The sequence below is a fragment of the Lolium perenne genome, chromosome 4 (genome assembly GCF_019359855.2).
Source record: "Lolium perenne isolate Kyuss_39 chromosome 4, Kyuss_2.0, whole genome shotgun sequence".
Lineage (NCBI taxonomy): Eukaryota > Viridiplantae > Streptophyta > Magnoliopsida > Poales > Poaceae > Lolium > Lolium perenne.
In genome coordinates, this window is record NC_067247.2 from 300734546 (window position 1) to 300756817 (window position 22272).

Sequence of the window (22272 nt, forward strand, 5' to 3'; positions counted from 1 at the left end):
TTGATTTGCTTCTTTGATATAGTTTGGACAACAAATTTGTTTAGTCACACCTTTATGCCTTCTTAAATTCATTTGGTGTTTTTGTCCAAAGTGTGTCTTTCTTGGATCTTTAAAAGTCTTGTGCATGCTCATATGTAATTTGTTTATATTTGTAGCATGCTTGCTTTCTTTGATCCATTATATAGGATATACTCCATCAAATCCTAAATGGCTAAGATGTGCATGAAATTCAAATTTCATCTAAATATGCACATATTTATATGGAGTGTGTCCTATATATTGTGGTTAGTCCAACCATTTTGGACCCAATAAGTTTGGGGACCAAGATGTACTTGAATGTTGTTTTAGGTACATTGGAGATGCAATGGAGGCTTGTCTCATCTATAAGGAAGGTGTTGTCACCATATGAGAATTGGAGTCAAGCTAGGATGATCGATGAACTCTTATTTACTACATCAAGCCATTGCTCTCTCGGTAACAAGTATCTTATTCATGCATACTCATATAGCATCCATCCTCTTGTAGGTTGCATCTTGGCATGAAATTCTTTATTTCGAAAAATATTGAGGTTCTTGAAAAAATCTTTTTTTTAAGAAAACTTCTTATTGTACATTTGTGTAATTTGAGAAGATGCATATGATAGGAATATATATATATATATATCATGTTTATGATTCACCTATCTCAAATATGCCCTCTAGCAATTTATTGCATATCAATTCCTCAAAGAGCTCTTATTTGCAATATTGATGAAATTGCGAAATAAATCCGTATTTATGATACTTGTTGCCTTTCTCAAAACATTCCAACTAGCTTTACTTCCCTTATTGTCAGTTGTGATGTTTTTGAGATATTCCATAGTTGAAGCTCATTCATATACCACTAGTGAAAATTGGAGCCATAGGCTATATATGCTTTTTAAGCAAATATCCTTTGGTATATTTTATGACTTCATCTTGGATATATTGTCTTATTTATTTTATTAATCTCTTGTGTGTGTATGTTTCTTTATGGATCATCTTGTCCACCTTAGAAACTCATATACATGAGAGCGTTAATCCATCACCTTGATATCCTTGTTCTTTGCCAACCATCTTCTTATCCTTTTGATTTTAGTGTTGTTGGTAAAGAAGATTTATGAGTGCTTGGTTTATTTGTTTTTCTTCATGCACTCATATCTTGTAATTGTTGGACTCAAGTTGTTCTTGATAAGCATATTCTCTTTATCTTAGTTGTGTTCTAAATGATATATAGGGAGTGAGTATTCCATGTTTGTGCATATTGTATTCAAATGCAAATATTATAAATTGTGCACTAACCTTGGGGAGCTTTCTTATTTTATTTAGAGCACTATATCTCTCTTATCATGATATCTTTGTTTGTCCAATTGGATCTTTGATTGCTTGCTTTATTTGTTGAAGCTCACTTCATCATGTTATCTTTATGCAATCTTTGATCCTCAATATAGTTTGACTTCCTTCAAGTATTCGTCATTAGATATGTGCACTTGATTCCACTCAAACTATGATAAGTGCACACCTTGGGGAGGAACTCACATTATATTGGCTTTCTAAATTTTTCACCCATTTTGGCACTTGTTGCCAATGGGGGAGAAGTTTAGAGGGTTTAAGGGAACGGTTTTATACTTAAGTTTGGTTTGTGCTTAAGTGTTTTGCCTCTCAAGCACTCCATATTTATATGTCTTGCATGGTTGTATATATATAGTGGAAACTATCCCAAAGGTTAATCTTGACAATGTATGCAATGAATTCATGATCATCACACGTGCATACATTGTGGGGGAGTTTTCTCTATATATATTGGTTCTACTCACATCCCTTGAATTTGTTGTAGTTGTGTGAGTAGAGCCGGTTTTGATATGGGCTGGTAGCTTTGTGTTACTTGTCCATATCAAATACAACCTCTTGTATACAACTTATTCTCGGATAAGTTGCGTACTTGTTTTTAATATTCATTATATAAACCCTCTTATTGTGATTGTCATCAATTACCAAAATGGGGGAGATTGTAAGGGTACATTGCCCCTATCTGTGGTTTTGATAATTGATGACAACCCTTATGGACTAATGTTTTCATTGAGTTTATATGAAGGAATATTCCATAGGTACTACTTGTATTCAAGGTGTTGGATTCAAGTATGGATGCCATGAAGATAAAGATACACCTTGTGTATTGGCATCAAGATCATCGATTTGAAGATATATATGTGATATGATCAAGAAGAAGAAATGAAGATGGAGTTCTTATGTGGAAGTCAATATTAGCCATACTCTATCTTATGTGATAAGCAATGGATAATCAAGATCTTGAGAGCTTGATTCCAAGTGAAGAATTCTTTATACACCTCAAGATAGTATGATAAAGTATGAGAAGATACAAGGTTGAGTCGGGCAAGTTCAAGATAAGAATCTCAAGTGGATCACATGCTTGAATCTTCCCGTTCATTTGATGATAATGGACATGTGAAGACGTGCATCAATGGAGCTTTCCCATCATGGTGTAAGGGGGAGCATTTGTGAGTCTTCACGAAGCAACGATGATCAAGTGTGGCATTCCGACTTGTATGGAGCTTGAAGTGTTATCATCAAGATCAAGCGGGATGCGCAAGGCAAAGGTATGACCTTGATAGGTTTTCCTTTTACCGGTCTCGAGGTGGTTGATGGGAGACCGGATTATAGGATAGATAGCCACACTATTAAGAGGGGCTTTTGGTTGAGTAACTTGATCACATCGTCTTAGGGAGCTCAATCCTTTGCATACTTTGTATATCCCTATTGCTTCTTGGTATTTCTCTGTGTGAGGTTTTTTGAGCTTGCTGCTAGCTTTACAACAAGCCCAATTTCATCGAAAATGGAATTCACATGCATCTTCTATTCCGTTTTCGTGGTTGGCTGATTTTACCGGTTATTCATGATATAAGGTTCTACCGTTTTATATTCATGATAAAATCCCCTCCTACAGTTTCTTATGTTTGCACTTTCTATTGGATAGCATTTGTTGTTATCTTCCAAACAAAATTGGTTTCACTCGAATCGGAGTTCGGGAGCATTCGTTATTTAAGAAAAAGGAAAAAGGGAAAAAGGATAAAAAGAAAAAAAAGGGCCAGCGGACCGGCCGGCCAGACCGGACTAGCCACCGGCCCAACCGGTCCACGCCGGGGTTGGGACTGGTGCCTTCCGGGCCGGATCCAGTGGCCTTGGGCCCGTGACTGGCCGCAGGCCCGGTCCGCCGACCGGCCCACCCGGCGCACCTCCCGGCCCCGCCGGTTGCCACGCTGGGCCGCCTTCCCCCGCGCGGCCCACACCGTGGCCGGCGCCCCCAACTCGCCCCGCCTGGGCCTGACTCCTCCGCGCGGCCCATGCGCCCCGCCCGGCTGGCAGGCCGGCCCGACCGGACAGGCCACCGGCCTCCTCAGCACCATTTCCGGTCGGCCGGCTGGGCCACGTTTTCAGCCCGATTTCCTTGTTGTTTTCTCTGTCTTTTTCCCCCAACGGGTATATTTGCTCCCTAGCTATAAATAGCCCTTTCTTCCACCTTGAGCTAACTAGTTCTTCCCCTTTCTTCACCTCCATTGTTGCTCTTGGAAGAACTTGCTTCCCCTCTTGATTCCCCCCATGATTCTTACCCATTCTTGAGGATTTGAGAGAGGAGATCTAGATCTACAATCCCCACCAATCAATTTCTCCTCTAAGTGAGGGAAACCCTTTGGATCTAGATCTTGGATTCTTTTGTTGACTTTCCCCATTGTTCTTCCTCTCCAATCTCATCTTAGCATTTGTTGCTTGGGTGGGATTTGAGAGTGAAGGATTTGAACACCTCTAGTGTTCTTGCTTTGCATCATTGCATAGTGTTGAGCTCTCCACCACGATTAGTTCGAGTGAGAGACCGTGAGCTTGTTACTCTTGGAGGGAGACCTTCTAGTTGGATTGGCGGTTGGTGCTCCGGTGATCTCTTCAAGAAGATTGTGAAGAGGCCTGGGCTTCTCCTTCGTGGAGCTTGTGAAGTGGTTGTGGAGCTTGCCATCTCCGGAGCGGGGGAAAAGCTAACCATAAGGAAAGGGCCATTATCCTTCGTGGGTGTGGTTCGGAGAATAGGGTGAGCCTTCGTGGCGCGGGGAATCCTTCGTGGGACCTCCACTCCTCCAAACGTGACGTACCTTCTTGCAAAGGAAGGGAACACGGGAATACATCCTCGTCTCCGCGTTCCTCGGTTATTTCTATACCCGAGATCTCTTTCCTTGTGATAGCCATCGTGCTTGAAGTACATATATCTTGCTATCACTTGTGCTACATATATCTTGTGCCTATCTTGCTTAGCTCTAGTTGCCATTGTTACATTTAGTTGAGCTTAGCATATTTAGGGTTTGTGCTTGTAAACTAAACGTTAGTTTAATTCCGCATTCTTACAAGACAAATCCGTAAGAGTTTGTAATTGCCTATTCACCCCCCCTCTAGGCGACATCTCGATCTTTCACCCTTAGGCGAGCCCAATCTGGGATCTTTCTTTGGCTCGAGGCCCGCAACGACGTGGTGGCGTATGGAGGCGCGTCTTGGGGCGGTGGCTAGCCCTGCGACGGTTGGCGGCGCCAGGCGTTTTCTGCGGCGCGTGGATGGAGGGCTTGTCCTGGAGGCGCGGGCTCATCCGTGGCTCGTTCTTGGGCCGCCAAGGAGGTTTCCATGCTGGCGGTGATCTTTGGTTTCCTTTCGCAGTGATGGCTGCCCGGGTTCGCTCTGGTTGCTTTCGGCAACTATCTTGCGGGCAGCGGTGATGATCCGGACGGCGGCTTTTGTCGCGGCGACGAGGAGCCTAGGCGTGGCGGCGGGAGGGACGCTTGATGATCGTCAGGAGCATGGAGGGGGAGATGCGTGGTGGTTGTGCAGGTCCTTGTTGGGTGGCCGTGAGGACTTAGACTCATCGCTAGGCGAAAGCCTTGTCCTGGCAGCTGGCCAGGACCGATGACGGTGATGCCCGTGGGCGCCGCATCCTTCTTGAAGTCGTCGTCGCAGCGGTGTGTTTTTGTTCCTTCGCCCGGTTTCTCCGGGGGAAACCCTAGATCCCTTGCGGGATCGAGCGTGGGTGGCGCTTTTGTGTCGCTTTGCCTCTTGAGACCTCTCTTTGGATGACCATCGGTGAGAGGGACCTATGGAGTGTTTTGGTGATTTTGGCAGAGGCGAGTTCGTCTTCGGCCAGGCGGGGCACGGACTTGGGGCGTGGTAGTTTGGAGCGGTGGTTCCGGTCTTTCTTCTCCGCCTGTTGCGTTGATGTGTGGTGTCGAGCTAGGTGGTCGTCTAACCGTGTGGAGCGCAGCCTTGGGGTTGTCGTGTGGTGTTGTGTTGTACGGTTTTTCGGCCAGTTTCCCTCATAAACGGGCCAGCTCTTTTCTCCTATATCAATGAAAGGCAAATCATTTTGCCCCGTTTCAAGAAAAAAAAAAGGCAAGGAAGCTGGAAACATGAAAAAACCAAGTGCGCTACATAATTTATTCAGGCCAAAAGATATCTGCCAGCTGCCGTGGATCTTCTGACCTGGTCCTGACTAAAACCAAACCACGATAAGGAACAAGGCTCCATGCTCTCATCCATGGTTGCATGGCGGTGAACCATGGGGGCGACTGCTGTAAGCTAACCTCTGTGATCCCCTGCTCCTACTCAGTGGACCAACTAAACCTGGTGGGCAGCTGGTGATACCTTTGTGATGGTGCCAACAACAAAGGCCGCAACTCGGGTTCCTACTGGCCCACGTCCCTTCATGGCTTTTTGATAAATCAACAAGCTTTTCCATTTGTTGAATCGGGTGAATTCCTGATGCATCGCAAGCCCATACATTCCAGTTCATATAAGATCAATTCTGGTGTCAAAATTGGCTTACTATCACTATAAGATTTTCTTACTATTAGGAGGACTTCTGCGACTAGAACACGTATGAACTTGGCAGTGCAAGTATCCACAATGCTCATATAAAGAGTACATCTCTCACTGGATATTATATATATACAACTTCCTCGAAATCATGGGTACTGTATCAATTGGACATCATAGCTATCTTTACTCAGGTCACCTGCATCATGCTTCATCTACTAGTATATATTAATATAGTGGGGCCTAGAGAAAATATGTCTTACTGTATTACTAGAGGGTATTTACAAACGAAATCATGAGTGCTGTGTGTTCACATGGTCACTTCAATAATTAGGAGGAAATATAAGGCCATTGGGTCTGCAATGACCTCTGGTCACAGTCACAAGCCATAATATGGCTTCATTCAGTTCATGAGAGGTTTTATGTTACAAAATGATTCATACAAGATTTATTTTAACCCAAGTGTGAGTCTTGAATTTAAACCAAACACCGCAGATGATCCACAAATGAGAATGCCTAACATCTCAAACACCAAACCTCTTCTTAATTGCGAGTCTAAAGTTTTACTGGCGCAAGGCCTCCCACATATTGTTTCGGTCTGCCAAAAGGCAACTTGAATGAGAAACGAGGAAAAGGTGTTTCTGAACTCGAAACTGTACTATACTATAGCATTTTTCGTGGCTTGAGAAGCTCGGCTGTAGATGATCCACGCATGAGAAAACCTGACATCTCAAGGGCTAAATCTCTTCACTATTCGGAGCCAAAAGTCTCACTGAGGCAAGGCTCGCCACGCATGGTTTTCAGACTTCCAGAAATGCATCTTGGATGAGAAATGTGGAGCTGGAGTTTCTGAACTCCGAACTGTATTATATACTTCAGGGAACGTTTTTGGTGCCTTGACAAGCTCGACAACAGGAGTACGGACTACAGATAACTTCCCCAAAATTCTACTTCTAGGCATTTCCTTTAGCGACATGACAACTATTACTCAGATTTTAGTTTCATCAATACATAGGTTTTGCCTCGGAAATGGGAATCTCGTGCTCATGTTCTTGTCAAAACCGTAGCCTTCCATTGTACTAGGAATTACATATAGCCTTTTTTTCCTTTGCTTAGAATGCTATTTTGCGGCTCATCTATTTTGTTTCTTTAGGATTTCGTTATACTAAGGGCAGAGCAGAGACACTTATTTGCATCGTGTGGTTTGTGTTCTGTAACTCATCCACAAGACCGCAAGGAAGCTTGCATCACGAAAAATCTTTAGTGCGCTACATAACTAGATGACCCGTTGCGCTATCGCGCAAATGGCAGAATCTAACCTATAAGTCTTAGCTTATTTTAGTATTAAGAATTATCTTGGAATTTAGCTGATCACAAGTGTCGTCTGTGATGGAATTGAATTGCATGCACAAGTTGACTTGTGACAGTTTCATAAGACATATTCAAAGCTTGAGGATCAGTCACAATTCATAAGTCGAACTATATTCAAATCCAGCTTCGAACCATGCCATCAAGCTTGAGGATCAGTCACAATTCATAAGTTCGACCTCAACTCCTATAGTTGAATTGAATTGTGACAGTTTCATAAGACATATAGGTTAGATTCAAGCTTGAGGATCAGTCTATAGAAGAAAGAAAAATAGCCTGACTAATACAATATTGTTCAGTAAATGGAATTGAATTGCATGCACAAGTGTCGTCTGTGATGCACAAGTGAGTTGACCATTCCACCTGCAACAAAAACCTAATAACCCGTTTAGTCCTTGGAAATTGTACCCCAACCTCCGATTTCCAACTCCTCACGAAATGCCACATCTATATTGAATTTCACCATGTCAGTGGGAGTAGGTTTCCTACGAACACATTGCGATTAAGATTCTTCTATTCATAAGAGAGAAAAATTACCTTGGGTCTTCTTGATACTTCCTTCTTCTTCCTCAAACCTGCACACATCGTGTTATCGTGTTTAGAAAAACATCCGTTAGCAATTGAAAACCAGAGTGCTGGAGGTAGAGAAAAGAGGAGGCCCCCTGTCCACAGGCTGCAGCTGATGTTGGCTACAACAGGCCACACAAATGCATGCGCTAGAATTTACCGCCACCGCCTGACAAAAGCCTGCCGCCAAACAAGTTTACATATTATTAATGAGGCCAAAGTTTTCTTCATCAACTTACAGGCTGACCAAGCAGAAAGAAATGCATCATTTTATATATAGTTCTTGATCCATCCACATATTGTACTTACGGCCTGCAACATAATTCTAGCACACTTCCTTTCTAGCATATGATGGTTGTCTATAAAGTAGCAAACCCAATGAATAAAGCAGGGTCGAATAAAAGAAACGATGTAAGTTTAGTAAAGCCATCGCTGGCTTACTCCTGATCAAGTACCGCAGCTGGCAAAGTAGCTATAAGAATGACTTCAAAATTACATTTGATTTGAAGGGCTAGCCCACAACAATGACAAAAGGGTTGTGGTAATAACAAATATTTCAAAGCTACAGACTATGAAAGTTCATGCTTTCTAATTTCCAATATTATGTTTATATTATTGTATAAACTTGGTCAAACTTAAAAAAATGTTGACTTTTGACTAATCGTTAGATGCCTTACATTTTGGGACGGAGGGAGTACATAAACATAAGCTACCTATATTCAGTTATAGGGCCACAAATAATAGTCACTCTCCCAACTGAAGGGAGTGATGATAATATTTAAGCGGTGACCTGCTCCCATTATTTAACTTGACCTAATGGCACATCAAAAATACTCCTTAAGCACACTGTCATCACTCAAAACGCAGGAATGATGCCAAGATGATGGGTGTTGTTATAATGAGGGCATCGTAAACATCTTGCTTCCCTCAAAAATAATTGATGGATCATTTTTACCCAAGAAGTATTGTTATAATGAACTAAAATACAAGGCAATGCACCTGAATACCAACATGGCTTAGTAAAACCAGTGCCTCCAAGAAATGAATTCTGATCTTGAAGCTGAGATGGTTTACCTAGAAGAACCATAAAGCAATAATACTACCATAAGACAAAGCTAGAATACTCTAAGCTAGAGTACTACCACGGGACAAAGCCAAAATACTCTGCTAGAATACTACCGTAGGACAAAGCAATAATACTGTGAATAAGTTTGTACTTGTACACTTTATGAGTAAGTAGATGCTGTCACAAGCAAGTATCAGACAAATCTCTAGCTACTGACGGTGACGAGCTGTGTAGAACAATAGACACACCTTGATAGTAAAACAGAGTAATACATGCAATGCTAAAATGAGAAGAACATATATGACCGTAGAAAACATGAATAATACAAATTTAAAATGAAACTCCTCATTGCCATAATATACTTGCTGTAATGCTATAACACGTGAGAACAAAACTGGGGACTCTATATAAGAGAGAACCAAACTTATGCATGCAGCATGTGGAATCCAGTACATCCAGATTTCATGGATATGGATTTCATGGATGTGCAAGCACCAAGGAGTAAAATTGCATAGTATGTGGGGTGATCATCAGCAGCCCACAAAGGCCATTGAGGCATGTAGATTATACTAATTACCTGACCATCCAACATCCTTCCATCATGTTTGACGCCTGAAGGTTTTCCTTCGTTGGTGCCTTTACCGGCTGTATTTTCTATTTCATCTGCATGCCAAACATGGTGTGATTAACATCTAACTTCAATGGTTTACATATTACATGGAAATTAACAAAATATACTAAAACAAACAATTTATATAAGTTGGGGTAGAACCTTCAGCTGGTGCTTGTCTTTGACATCTTGCTTAGCAAGTGCCCATATCAGTTCAGGGTCAATTTTAGACTGTCAACAAGTGACGAAGTCTGAAGTTGATGCTTCTAGCCTACAAGCATGCTCAAATCCTCAAGTCTTGTGCTCTTTTCGAATATTGGCCCACTCTGTAGATGCTATGAGTAACTGAAACAGAACATGTGCAACCTCTTCAAATCTATTTCGAAAGATACAAAACCAGATCAGCTAAAGCTTCTACAACACAGATTAATTATAATACAGTGGATTATCATCAATAGCACAAAATAATACCTCAAAATCCCTACATGATAGGCAACTGGGAGTATCATTCAATGGCACCTATTCTACCAAACTAACCAGCGGTGTGACAAAAGTTTTCATCAAATAGTGAGATTGGACGGTAGAAAAGCAACAAAGTGAAAGATCAAACCGTCAGCAAAGGGGTGTCGTGTTGAGCTGCTCTAAGAAGCTGAGTATCATGGCACCCTCTGAACTCTAAAGTGTAATAATTCATGAGGAAACCATATTAAAGGTTATTGTTGGGGGACTACTGACACTAAATTTCATTTGTTCTTTATAATGGATAATTGTTTACTAACAGTCCTAGGCCAGAGATATTTTTGGTAAACTCATGTTTCTAAAAAATAATGTACTCACCAACCAAGAATGGACTATCAAACACAAGGGTAACCCACATAACCTGGAAAGCTACAGGAAATATTTCTCAGAGCATGAATAGCATATAACATCCTGATACATACAATGACATTTTCTGTGCTTTATATACTTAAGGAATATTTAGTTACTAACAATAAGCACCAATTAACCAATTGCTCGGGTTAAACTTGATTGTGTTCACAAGAGAGATAAATCACCTTGGTCTTCTTCTCCACCATACTCTTTATCTAGAATCTGCTCTTCTTTCTCAGTCCTGCGCACATTGTGTTCAGGAAAAGAATCAATTAGCTAGCAATTGAAAATCAGAGTGCTTTACTCAAGAAAAAGAAAAAGACCAGAACGCTAGAGGAAGACAACTATGAAGCACCTCAATAACAAACACACGGTCGCAAACCATCCTAAACCCAAGGCCTAATGCGGGTTGTGTACATATAATTTCAAGCTCAGATATGTCACAAACAAATTTGCATAGTTACTTGTTTATGATTAATTACCTCGTTTGAAGATACGGTATCTACAACTACCTGCTTGTGTCTGATCTGAGAGGACTGCACCACCAGCGCACGGGACGCAGAGGCCACATCAGTAAGTAAACCTGATGATGTCTTGCTCCCTTAAATCAGATTGTGAGAACCATTTTCTTAAAAAATAGAAAAGAAGGAACATGATGCATTTTCTAGTAGAGCCATAACACTTAATTAAGATGCACAGGGATAACAATAATAGGGACATAACACTTAATTCAGATGATAAATAAATAAGTACCAAGAAGAAGGACAATCATGGCAAAGGCTTGCATTATGTAGAAATGAAGATTTTCTTAATCTACATGCACTACTTTTATTTCAGTATACTAATGTAATAGTATCAATGAATTATAAAGAGCAAATAAAATCGGTAAAAGAATTATAGGTCATATATTCATAACACATGTAGAAGGTCATCTCTAGTAATATGGATTGAGTTGGAATCTACATCAAATGAAGTCAATATAATTATGCATGTCAAGTACAGTACTGCTCCAAAATACTCTACATGTCAAGACGGGTGAAATATCCAGTGGTCTACTTTCCAAAAGAAAAACGTGAGGCAAATGGATGATTCTTACGCTAACCACCATGTTCATGCATCATATACGAATTAGAAGGACACATTGGTACACTTCTCAAAGTATTAATGCATGAATGGGTAATCAAATTCTTAGAAACGGTACATCAATAAATTAGATTTGCGTCCAGCTTTCAAAATATAAAGCCACCGATTTGTTTTCCAATGTTTGCCGCTTAGAGTTCATAACTTTGAAACATGTAACGATGTATTTGCTGCTGGAGATAAATCGGGGAATGCAACATAAGCCTTTCCCACAGCGAATCACTATTTTATTGTACATAGCAGTTTAACCAAAAATCTAACCATGTAGGGGAAAGAAGATAGCATGGATTGTAACAATCACTATAGAAACAATCAAGACTGAAACAAGGATAAAAAAAACAAAAAGGAAGGAACAAAGATTTCTCACCTCACCATGCCATCAAGAACTCACGCCAAGCCCCGGCAGCCACCCTCCAGTACGCTTCCCTGCCTGCAGCCTGAAGAGAGATGTAGAATTTGAGAAAAACTATTGTGTGGACACAACAAAGCATAAGACACACGAAAAGAGAGGTGTGGAAGATGACCTGTTGCGCTATCGCGCAAGTGGCGGAATCAGTAGATGAGAAAACTGCAATTCCGAACTCAACTATATCCCCATCCTTTAGCTCCGTTTTGAGGCAACACATGTTCTCCATTGACCGAAAGAAATTTCCAATGCATGCCCATTCTTTTGAGGCAACACAAGTTCTCCATTGGTTATAACTATAAGCATTTGTATCATGCGAGTGATTAAGAGAATCAAATATGATAGTCAATGTAGGACCACAGTTTCTAAATACCCAGTTTAACACACATGAAGTCATGAAACAACCACATAATCAAATATCATTGCATGTCTTTGTGAACAGAGCAAAATGGATAGAAGGAGTATGAGCCTATAATGTTCCAAAAGTCAAATTCCAAAAATGAAGTCCTTAAAGAATTGAACTATAATACAAACATGTATGCATGCTATACATCAAACAATTTTGCTATCATTGGTGCTTCTACTGGAAAAACGATTCGTTCAACTTTTTTAACTACCTTCTACCACTATCTCTCGCTGGTCACTGCTAGTGGTGGTCTGATGGTCGATGCTATGAAGAAATTTCTCTCCTGAAAAAGGAATGAAAAATCAATATTGGTAGCTCGACATGAAGTGATTGAGAATTGGACAATAAATTTCAAATATATAAACAGCTGCTCCATTATTATACTATGTTATTTTCCGTCTTTGTAGCCAGGACAAAAGTATAGAATTCAATTTATTCCTACTTATAGTCAGCTAAGTTTAAGAGTTTATTGTAAATGTACCTGCCACACGGCTTTTCTTCAACATTCATGACATATTATTACCGGCAGTCAGCAAGTTCACCGGCCAAGCCTTAACAATAGAAGACGAGAAGATATTATAAATACAAAAGGTAGAACATATGCACAAAAAGAGAGAAGCACAACGAAATAACATCTGTAACAGAACAATAAGACCAGTATATACATTGAATTTATCTACTTATTTGTGCAAGCAAGCAGAAGGTGTACCATCAGATTACTCATAACACAGTACTTCAGATTACCCCACAAAGAAGTGTCGAAATCAGATTACTCATAACACACTACTTCAGGTTTATGAGTAGCTGAAGTGGACACACGAATGCAATGCACAAAATTAACACCTTCACACTTCAGTTTAAAGGACATATCAACAGACGAAAAATAGAACCAAGCATTATTGGTTGTCAACGTCTTTGTATTGAGAATACAACGAATATAGAAAATTGCCTTATCTGAAAGCTAATATATGATGGAAGGGTGAGAATGAGAAATTAAGACTCGCTTCATAGAGAAATGGAGCAGCATCGTCAGACATAACCAGGGAGGAGCCATAAAAGCAGCAAAAATCCTTGTAGAGAATACCCATTCACTTTGTTTATTTGTTAAAAATGGGAAATCAATCCTAAAGTTACAGATGTGCATTTATATTCAGAAGAAGAAAACAAAGCTTGTGTTGAGATAGCATTAACTAAAAGAACTGAAAAACATCGCTAAGAGAATACTCACATGTTTGGCTTCCAGCAAATCTATATTTTCATCGTGCAGGAGTATTCCGAAAATTAGTAAATTTGCATATGTCAATGCAGCTTCCTAGAAAGTCATCTAGCAATGCTTGAGCGCAAAATCAATTTAGCCTCCAAACTGGCCTCGAAAAAAGAGTTGGCAGAAAAGGGAGAGGATACACATATTAGTATCAGTACACAATACTGTATAGAAATAAGTTCAAATGCGGGTGCAACATCCAAATTAACTGGCGAGAAGTGCATGAAGAAACATACTTATGATGTTTTTTTAGCCCAGATTCACCTAATAGCCAAAAGCCTAGTCAAAACAGGCACCCAATATTAACCTAATTAAGATAGAATTATGTTCTGAAATACACAAAAATTTCTGAATGTTTACGTGTGAGTCAAGCACAGATCATAACATCATATTTTAGGTTGTAGGACTGCAAGACTACATGAATGGAGAAGGATTGATAATTTTTCATTTTAGAAGCCACACTAAAACATGTACAACTTAATGTATGTGTAATTATCCCACAACTAAATGAAATATATTGAAATGAACATATTCAACATAACACGCAAACCTCGAAAGACATGTACAACTTAACTAAACGAGCATTGACACTATGGTAATTGTTTAGCACAACAAAATTTATATATACCCACTGGAAAATATATTGGTATGCCTCAGAGCAGATCTCCAACCGATGGTTTGCAACCTGTATCATCAACAAACATCTCACTCCTGGTTAGAGTATGTCATGTAACAGAGGTCAACCTTGACAAATGAAACATTTAAGATAACTGTAGGAAAATCCACCGTCATGGTGGTCCAATTATGTCTAGCTTAGAACATTTTTTTAGGACAGAGCTTAAAACATTTAATTAGTCTTTGTTCTAAGCGCTGTACGAATCTCATATCCAATTGTATAAAGGTATTTTGAGTGCCTACACACTTAACATCGCATGATATATTCCATAAGACATGACACTATTAGTTTAGGGACCAAACAAACTGATAGGCAGCTTTCACAACAGTCGGGGGATTAACATGATGAGCGGTCCTTCAAAGTCTACATATTTCTCAAATTCTTTGTTTTATGGACCCAGCAATCAGACATAGGGCATTCTCTGTATCACATAGTTTCAGCCAACAAATGTTCTTTCCAAGTGGAATTTCAACTGGACACTCGCATGCCTATGTAAAAAAATCTTCAAATCACAAGAAGTTACGACCATGTATGATGAAATAGATCGATTATTATAGTCCATTACTCAAGCTATCAAATGCTTGGTCAGTAGCACATATTGCATACTATAGATTCTAGGGAGCAAATAGTGCCAATGTACATGAGAAGAAAGAGGGGAAATAGAGATGGGGAGAATGGGTAGACCTGCAACAACAATGGACTCCACGAACACTAATGCTGTGGTGTAAGAAACTCCTGGACATCCAGAGTCTGGCTGCAAAATAGAATTAAATTGGTGAGGAAGGAATAAGATGGACAGATGTACTCTAAAATAGGAAATATTTCTAGAGGCCCTACCGCGTATGCTTGGGAACTACAGATCTCTTTGCCATGTAAACAGGAAGGAAAAATAAGAAACAATAGAAAAAATCTGGATGCAATCACTATCCAACATGATATATGGAAGCAGAACACTAACGCTCAATAGAACTACACCTGCTATCCTGGATGATCACAGTGAGAATCATTCACAACGCACTAAAAACACAAACCTTAAAATTTTCTGTAACTTCAAAAATTAAAGATCTCGTCAAACTGAACACGACCATAGGCATCACATAGCGACCAACAACAGTCTCTGAAGTAGAGAGCGACGGAAGCCCCAAAAAGAACAATAACATATGATTTAGTAACTACCAAAGCATAAGCGCAAAAAAAAAAGTAAATAAACTAACAAAAGTCAATTTAGATTCGTACAACAATGCCCCTGCCCAGATCTACCTAAAGATCGGTAAATGATCTAAAGAAATCAAATTCCAAAAGAACCTCGTGCTATATGCTGCACAACATGTATATAAACTACAGAAACTTTTTTTCGAGTTAAAGGAAATATACCATTGCGCTCCACAAGGCACGAATTTAGTCACTCCACCAGGCGCTAAAAACACAAACCTTAAAAGTCAACACGAACCTTAACACTAAGTTGGGGATGTAGACTACCAGACCTAATATGAAGGTTATTTCTTGAAGTCTCATATCTTCACAATTAACCTGTCACAATCATATATAGAGCTTTTCTTTTTTAGTAAGCCAAGCAGAAAAAATTATCAGCTATTGAATCCCCACATTTTCACATCTTAATTTGCTTCTACATCCAGCGAAACAACAAACTGGTAATTAGTGTCCAGTGGAATCATTCAAGATTCAGAGCTATTCAGAACTTACGCCATTGCTGCCATCCTTTTGATGATGCCCAGGATAATCTGGAGGCTCCAAATAAGCTCACATCAACAACCAGCGCCTTGCAAACTGACAAGGCCTTGAAGCTCTTCACCTTTAGACCAACCTACTCAAGAAAAAAGCAAAAGTTAAACCTCAAAAGCATCAGTTGGTGGCTGCAAGATTTACTACTACACTAACCACATCAAATCAGCAAGATTACAGCAGAAATAAAAACGATATATTTAGGATACACTAAGATGAGATTGTAGAACCACCTGATCTCCATATTATAAAAATACCACAACCCAGCCGGCATAAGCTCCTATTCTCTTCATCTCCATATGCTCCTCAACCAGTACGGTTCATACACAGCTTCTGATTTTCCACCTCTCAAGAAACATACCTCAGTTCGGGAGCAAAAATAAGTTGAAGAAATCTCATAGTAAAAAGAAGGGTCTATAAATGAGCAAATAGCACCTCTCAGTCTCAATCTCAGTCCAAATCTCACACTGAGCCTGCACTACAACCAGAGAAAACGTATTAGCCTATGTGAACAATTCATTGAATCAATTATACAAATTCAAAGCAGAATACATCAATCACGTCATCTCCTCCCAGCCAGGAAGAGCACACCCCCTGCGTGCCATCCTCCTTGTGTGCATCTTCTCCCCGTCGCCAACTCCGTCGGTGCTCACCCCACTGCAGCGACTTCGACCCAGCTCCTCCGCAACGCTTGAGCCGTCTTAGGAGCCCTTGTTCCGCCACGAGTCACCGCTGACCGAGGAAAAACTGGGGAGGAACTCCGCCAAGGATGTTGGCGGGGAAGATGCAGACGACTCCGGGGAGGAATGCTGCCACGGCCGCCTGCCCGTCCTGACCTTAGGCCGCGACATAGGTGTGCGACGCGCAGTGGCCCGATGCGCTCCTTCCTCGCCAGAACGCCGGTACGGCCGCCTCCCCGCGGCGACATCCGAAGAGGAGAGGACGAGGCCGCGACGTAGACGAGCCGCGCTGGCGCTGCGGTCGCCACCGCCGTGGATCCGCCCCGCGCGAGCCCGTCGCCTCCGGTCGTCGCCGGAGCGGATCCACCCTGCGCCGGCCTATCTCCGGCCGCGCCCGGCGCCTCCAGTCGCCGCCGCCGCGGATCCTCCCAGCGCGATCTCGGCACGCATAGCCTTCCACGAGGGGAGAGGCGGCGCGGCACTCGCCTCCATCCAATCCAACGCCTTCTGCGGCTGGGAGAGTGCCCTCTCACGCTTCTCCAGCGCCTGGGGAGTGGCCTCTCCGGCCTCACGCGTGGCTGCAGCGGGAGAGAGAGGTCGGCCGGCGATTGGGGAGGAGAAGAGACTTGGGTTGGGGAGGAGAGGAGGAGCGGGGATTGGGGGGAGTGGATTGGGTGTGTCCCCGATCTAGGTTTTCACCGTTCAGCCGCTGTAGACTCAAAGGCGACGCGAATTAACACCCGTAGCTGCCTCTGACCGTTGGGCCCCGCATATTGCTGAACCCACGCGTCATAGACTCGTTGGGAAGATGAGCAGGTGAGGAAAAAACTCGCCGATCGGACGGCTGCTGTGAAAAGTGGGACTGAGTATTTACTGTAGAGGGTGAAACGGGTGGCTCAGATCGTTTTGCCCCTCTCAGGTGCCTTGGATGGCTGAGTAGTCTTTGAACATTTATAGGAAGAATTTAGCCGGGCCAACAGATATTTGTCACTTAAGCCCAGCTGCCCTGGATCTTCTCACCTGACTAAAGGCAAACCACTACGAGTCAATGAGGAACCTCAAGGATCCATGCTCTCATCCATGGTTGCATGGCGGCGGACCCTATCCTGGGGGCGAGTGCGCACTGCGTATTCTCGCCGGAAGTGCAGTAGGACGGCTGTCAGAGATAGCATTATGTGATCCCCCGCTCCTGCTCGGTGGGCCAACTGAACGAAGGCCACAACTCTGGTTCAGGTGGAGTTACCTTCCTGATGGAGCCAACAACGAAGGCCACAACTCTGGTTCCTACTGACCCACTTTCCCTCCTAGTAGTGAGGAAATATTGATCAAGAGGAAAGCATAACATACACCAACAAGCTTTTCGATTGGTTGAAAAGGACGAATTCCTGATGCATCGCAAGCCCATACATTCTGGATCAATTCTGGTCAGAATTGCCTTACTATCACTACTCTCCAAGATCTTATTATTAGGAGGACTTCTGTAACTAGAACACGTATGAACTTGGCAGTGCAAGCATCCGCAATGCTCATATACAAAGAGTACATCTCTCACTGGATATTATTTATATACACAACTTCCTCAAAATTATGCTCGTCTCAATTGGACATCAAAGATGTCCTTACTCAGGTCACCTGCATCATGTTTTATCTAGCTAGTACTAGTATATAACTAGCTAAGTGCCCGCGCGTTGCTGCGTCTCTCCGAGACATTGTTTTTTTATCCTGCCTTCTTCGGTGGTCTTCGTTTTCGCGTCTGTGCCGTAGTCTTCGCCATCAATGGCGCCATTTTCTCTTCTGGACATGCAATGGCAGGCGACGGTTGGACTTCCGCGTCGCAATCAATTGCATCGTGTCCTGCGCGCGCTCCCGGCCTTCATAAGGTGACCAGCATAGTCCTTGTCATCGCCCACACCACCGACACCTACGATCCCACCCTCACCTCCTCGCGCCGCCGCATCCATGGGGAAGAAGAAGCATGACTCCGAGGCATTCGACAACGGCATCAAGAAGGAGACACGGCTAAGCAGGGTGCCGCTCCCCGTCGATATGGGGCGGTGCTACACGCAAACTGAGTGACGTGCAACCATTGGGGGGACGTCCACGTGCCTGGCGGGGGCTGGCGACTCAGCTGCCGCCAGGTGCTTGTCCCACCGGTGCCCATCGCGAGCTAGAGAGGAGCGCCCAGATCCAATGTAGGCGGCGGTAACTGCCGCCAGACCTCCGCGACGATCCCACCTTCGTCGTGGAATCCAATAAATGGCACACCTGGCGCGCCAGAGGACGATCCGAGGAGGAAAGCGGGCTTCCTCGGCGACCGTGACTTCCCGTTTGAGCGGCGACCGTTACCTCGTCATCGAACACTACATCCGCCGACTCCTCCTACAACTTCACAGGACGATGACGAGGACGCGATGGCCTACCACAAAGAGGAGGCCAAGGACGACAACGACGACTTCATCACATGCATCTTTCACGACTGGCAGGCGGCCATGGCGGAGGGCCGAAAGTTTGAGTTCCCGGCGGCAATGACCGACGAGGAAATCGAGAAGCTCGGCGTCCTCGTGTTGTAGGTGGACCGACCAATGCAGCCGCCGCTGCCCTGGCACGCCACAGACATCATGCCGCCAGGCCTCACGGAGGACGAGGCCCTACAATAGGCGTTGCAGAACTCGACCCCGCACCCGCCACCGCCTCCACCTCCGCCGTTCAACCCGTGGGCTCCTGCACCTCCATCTCCACCACCGGTGGCACCGGCGTATGTTCCGCTGGTTGCCAACTGACCGTGGCAGATACCTGACTTTGTCGTGATCGACGACGTGGAGGAGTAGGTTGGGGTAGCAGGCGGCGTATGCATCTTTTAGTATTTATATTTTTCTATTTTCCTTTATTCACAATGTAAATTATGTTTCTTAAGTTAAAAGAATGCAAAACCACAAAAAAATTATATGTTGCCGCTGGGTGCACCCAACGCAAACGGACGCGCGGTCGATTTCGAGCGACCCGTTGGAGATGTACTTATGCGCTAGTAGGCTCAAATTGGCATGAGTGTATTCCGCGTGCCTAGTGCACTCCTGTCTACTGCCGTTTTTTTGTTGTTGTGGGGACCTGTCTACTGCCGCTGCGCGTGCATAGCAATACCAATGTGATCGTATATAGTAGCAGAGTATGTATAATAGTCGACTTCCCTTTTATTTATTTTTTGTACTTGTTTTCGTGGGCCAAAGGGTTGCTTTACGTGAGCAAGGGCGCGGCCCATGGGTTCGAGATAGAGGTGAATTGTGAGCGGCGCAAGCGAGGAGATGACTTTACCACGGTTCTTACTCTATCTATTCATAAAATGATGTTCCAACATTATTTAAATTTAAATGTATCTAGACCCGTACATTCAATTTTGATAAAAATGAGACATCGATTTATGGATGTAGTAAATTATTTTCAGCAAAAGTGCATCGGATCCTTGGTGATGGTAGTTCATGTAAACTTACTTTTTTATCCTCCTTTTCCTCCTTTTTCGTCTTTTTTGGGTAAACTTAGTTTCTTTTTTTTTCGTGCAAAATTATTGAATTCTTATGAAACTCCTACAAAGTGATCATGCGATACTGGCCAAACTTGAGTCCGGTTGAAGTACTGCGATCGGAAAGAGTCGTGTACGTGGCACGCCTGACTAATGGATCTGTAAAGATTAATTTGCAACCAATTAGTAGCTGGCCAATTTAGAATTTTAGTAGGAATTGGCCCACGAACCTATAGCTCAGTTGGATGGGCCAAGCTCTGCGTGCGTGCCTAGGTTGGATCTGGCCGGCGAGGTGGGTACCACTAGAAAAAGGTTTACCTTCGTAAAGGGAAATTTGGAACAACGAGCTGATGACGCGTGGCAAGTTCACCGCGTCGCGTACGCCCGAAAGTTGGACAAACCCCCACACGTTGACTCATCCCCGGCCGGCCGCGCGCGTACGCTCCCTGCCCAGGCGCGCGTACTCGTCCTTGCAAGTGCACTCAAACCCCTAGCGGTACGCGCGTACATCTGCTAGCTCTCCTTACTCATGCCGTGCATGTATGCGCTAATAGCTAGCTCTACACGAGTACAATTACATGCACCACACTCACACGAGTACAGTCACGTGCACGAGATAGGTACAGTTGCGTGCACGAGTACATACAGTCGCACACGGACGAGTACAGGTACAGTCGCGCACATTAGACAGGTACAGTTACGCATACGAGTAAGTACAGTCGCGCACACGAGGAAGTACTAGTACAAAAAGCACAGGTACAGTAGCGCACACGAGTAAGTACACGAGTAGGTACAGCCGTGCACACGAGCAGGTACAGTCACGCACAACACACGAGTACAGTTGAACACACGAGCGAGTACAAGTACAGTCACGCAGACGAGCAGGTACAAACGCGCATACGAGCAGGTACAGTCGTGAACACGAGCAAGTACATGTACAGACGTACAGTGCACACACGAGCAGGTATAGTCGCGCGTAAGTACAGGTACAGTCCCGCACACGGGCGAGTACAGTTAGGGAGTAAAGGGAAAAACTGCATCAAACACACTAAAAACAGAAATACTTTTCAGTTGAAACACAGGAACAGTTAGGTACATACCACAGGTACAATCATACTACTATTGGAAGTACGAAAAAAAAGTATCTCCAAACCTATCAACATGGGATCTAGTTTTGAAGATCTCGACGCGAGGATCTCAAAAGTGAAAACGGTTCGCAATTTGGACTTACGGTTCTCAAGATATTTCATTTTGAAAAAATGAATCTAGAAGAAAAAGGGAAAAACTGACACAACTCAGTCTTCTCTCTCCTCCCCCATCCCCACCTTGCTTCCCCTTGCGACACGTGGCGAGCAGGGAGACCACTTCCCAGGAATTTTCTGGCACCACAGCGCGCCACTTGTCGCGTGCGGAGTGAGTTGCCTTCCCTTCGCGGAGATCGGCCTTTTTCTAGAGTTTTCCGGCCGGCGACCATACCGGTTTATTTTCAACAGGGCAACATACCTGCGGGACGTACCACGGTCGCATTGTGGGTTAATAGTAAAGATATAGTGGGGGCCAGAGGAACTGAGGAAGTATGTCTTACTACTAGATTGGTATTCACAAACGGAATCAAGTGAAATCATGTGTGTATGTATCTTCACATGGTCTGTACAATAATTAGGAGGAACTACATGGCCATTACTGGATCCGCAATGACCTCTAGTCACAGTCACAAGCCATAATATGGCTTCATTCAGTTCATGAGAGGTTTTATGTTACAAAATGATTCATACAAGATGCATTTTGACCGAAGTGTGACTCTTGAATTTTAACTGAACACCGCGGAGAGGAGGAGACCCCCGCGTCGCCCTTCTCTACCGACATGGGGTCAATACCTTACACCAGCCGCCACCTCCCCTCTTCCCCCTTGTCCCACACATTTTTTTTGATAAAGGGAATATATTAATATCGAGAGATACCAATTACACCCAGCCTCTGCAACAACGCACCACCCTAATGGCACTACGGATGCACACATCCAAAAAAAGGAAAACAAAACTAAGAAACAAAAGTCTCGCTACAGTATCTCGGGCCTAACAAC

At 43.2% G+C, this 22272-nt stretch overlaps 2 long non-coding RNA genes across 4 annotated transcripts; both read right to left on the reverse strand.

Annotated features, from left to right (window-relative positions):
- Positions 1-9239: 9239 nt before the first annotated feature.
- On the reverse strand, positions 9240-11948 carry LOC127349001 (uncharacterized). 3 transcript variants are annotated; one of them, XR_011756865.1, is made up of 5 exons: positions 11868-11948; positions 10873-10961; positions 10546-10601; positions 9653-9835; positions 9240-9543 (listed from the first exon to the last, which is right to left on the reverse strand). It is a non-coding gene; the product is annotated as an uncharacterized lncRNA (long non-coding RNA). The 3 variants fall into 3 exon arrangements; XR_011756864.1 differs by having other exon boundaries at positions 9241-9543; positions 10843-10961; XR_007880062.2 differs by lacking the exon at positions 10546-10601 and having other exon boundaries at positions 9241-9543; positions 10843-10961.
- A 335-nt stretch (positions 11949-12283) lies between these two features.
- Positions 12284-12869, reverse strand: LOC127349002 (uncharacterized). Its single transcript, XR_007880063.2, has 2 exons — positions 12794-12869; positions 12284-12595 (listed from the first exon to the last, which is right to left on the reverse strand). It is a non-coding gene; the product is annotated as an uncharacterized lncRNA (long non-coding RNA).
- Positions 12870-22272: the final 9403 nt, after the last annotated feature.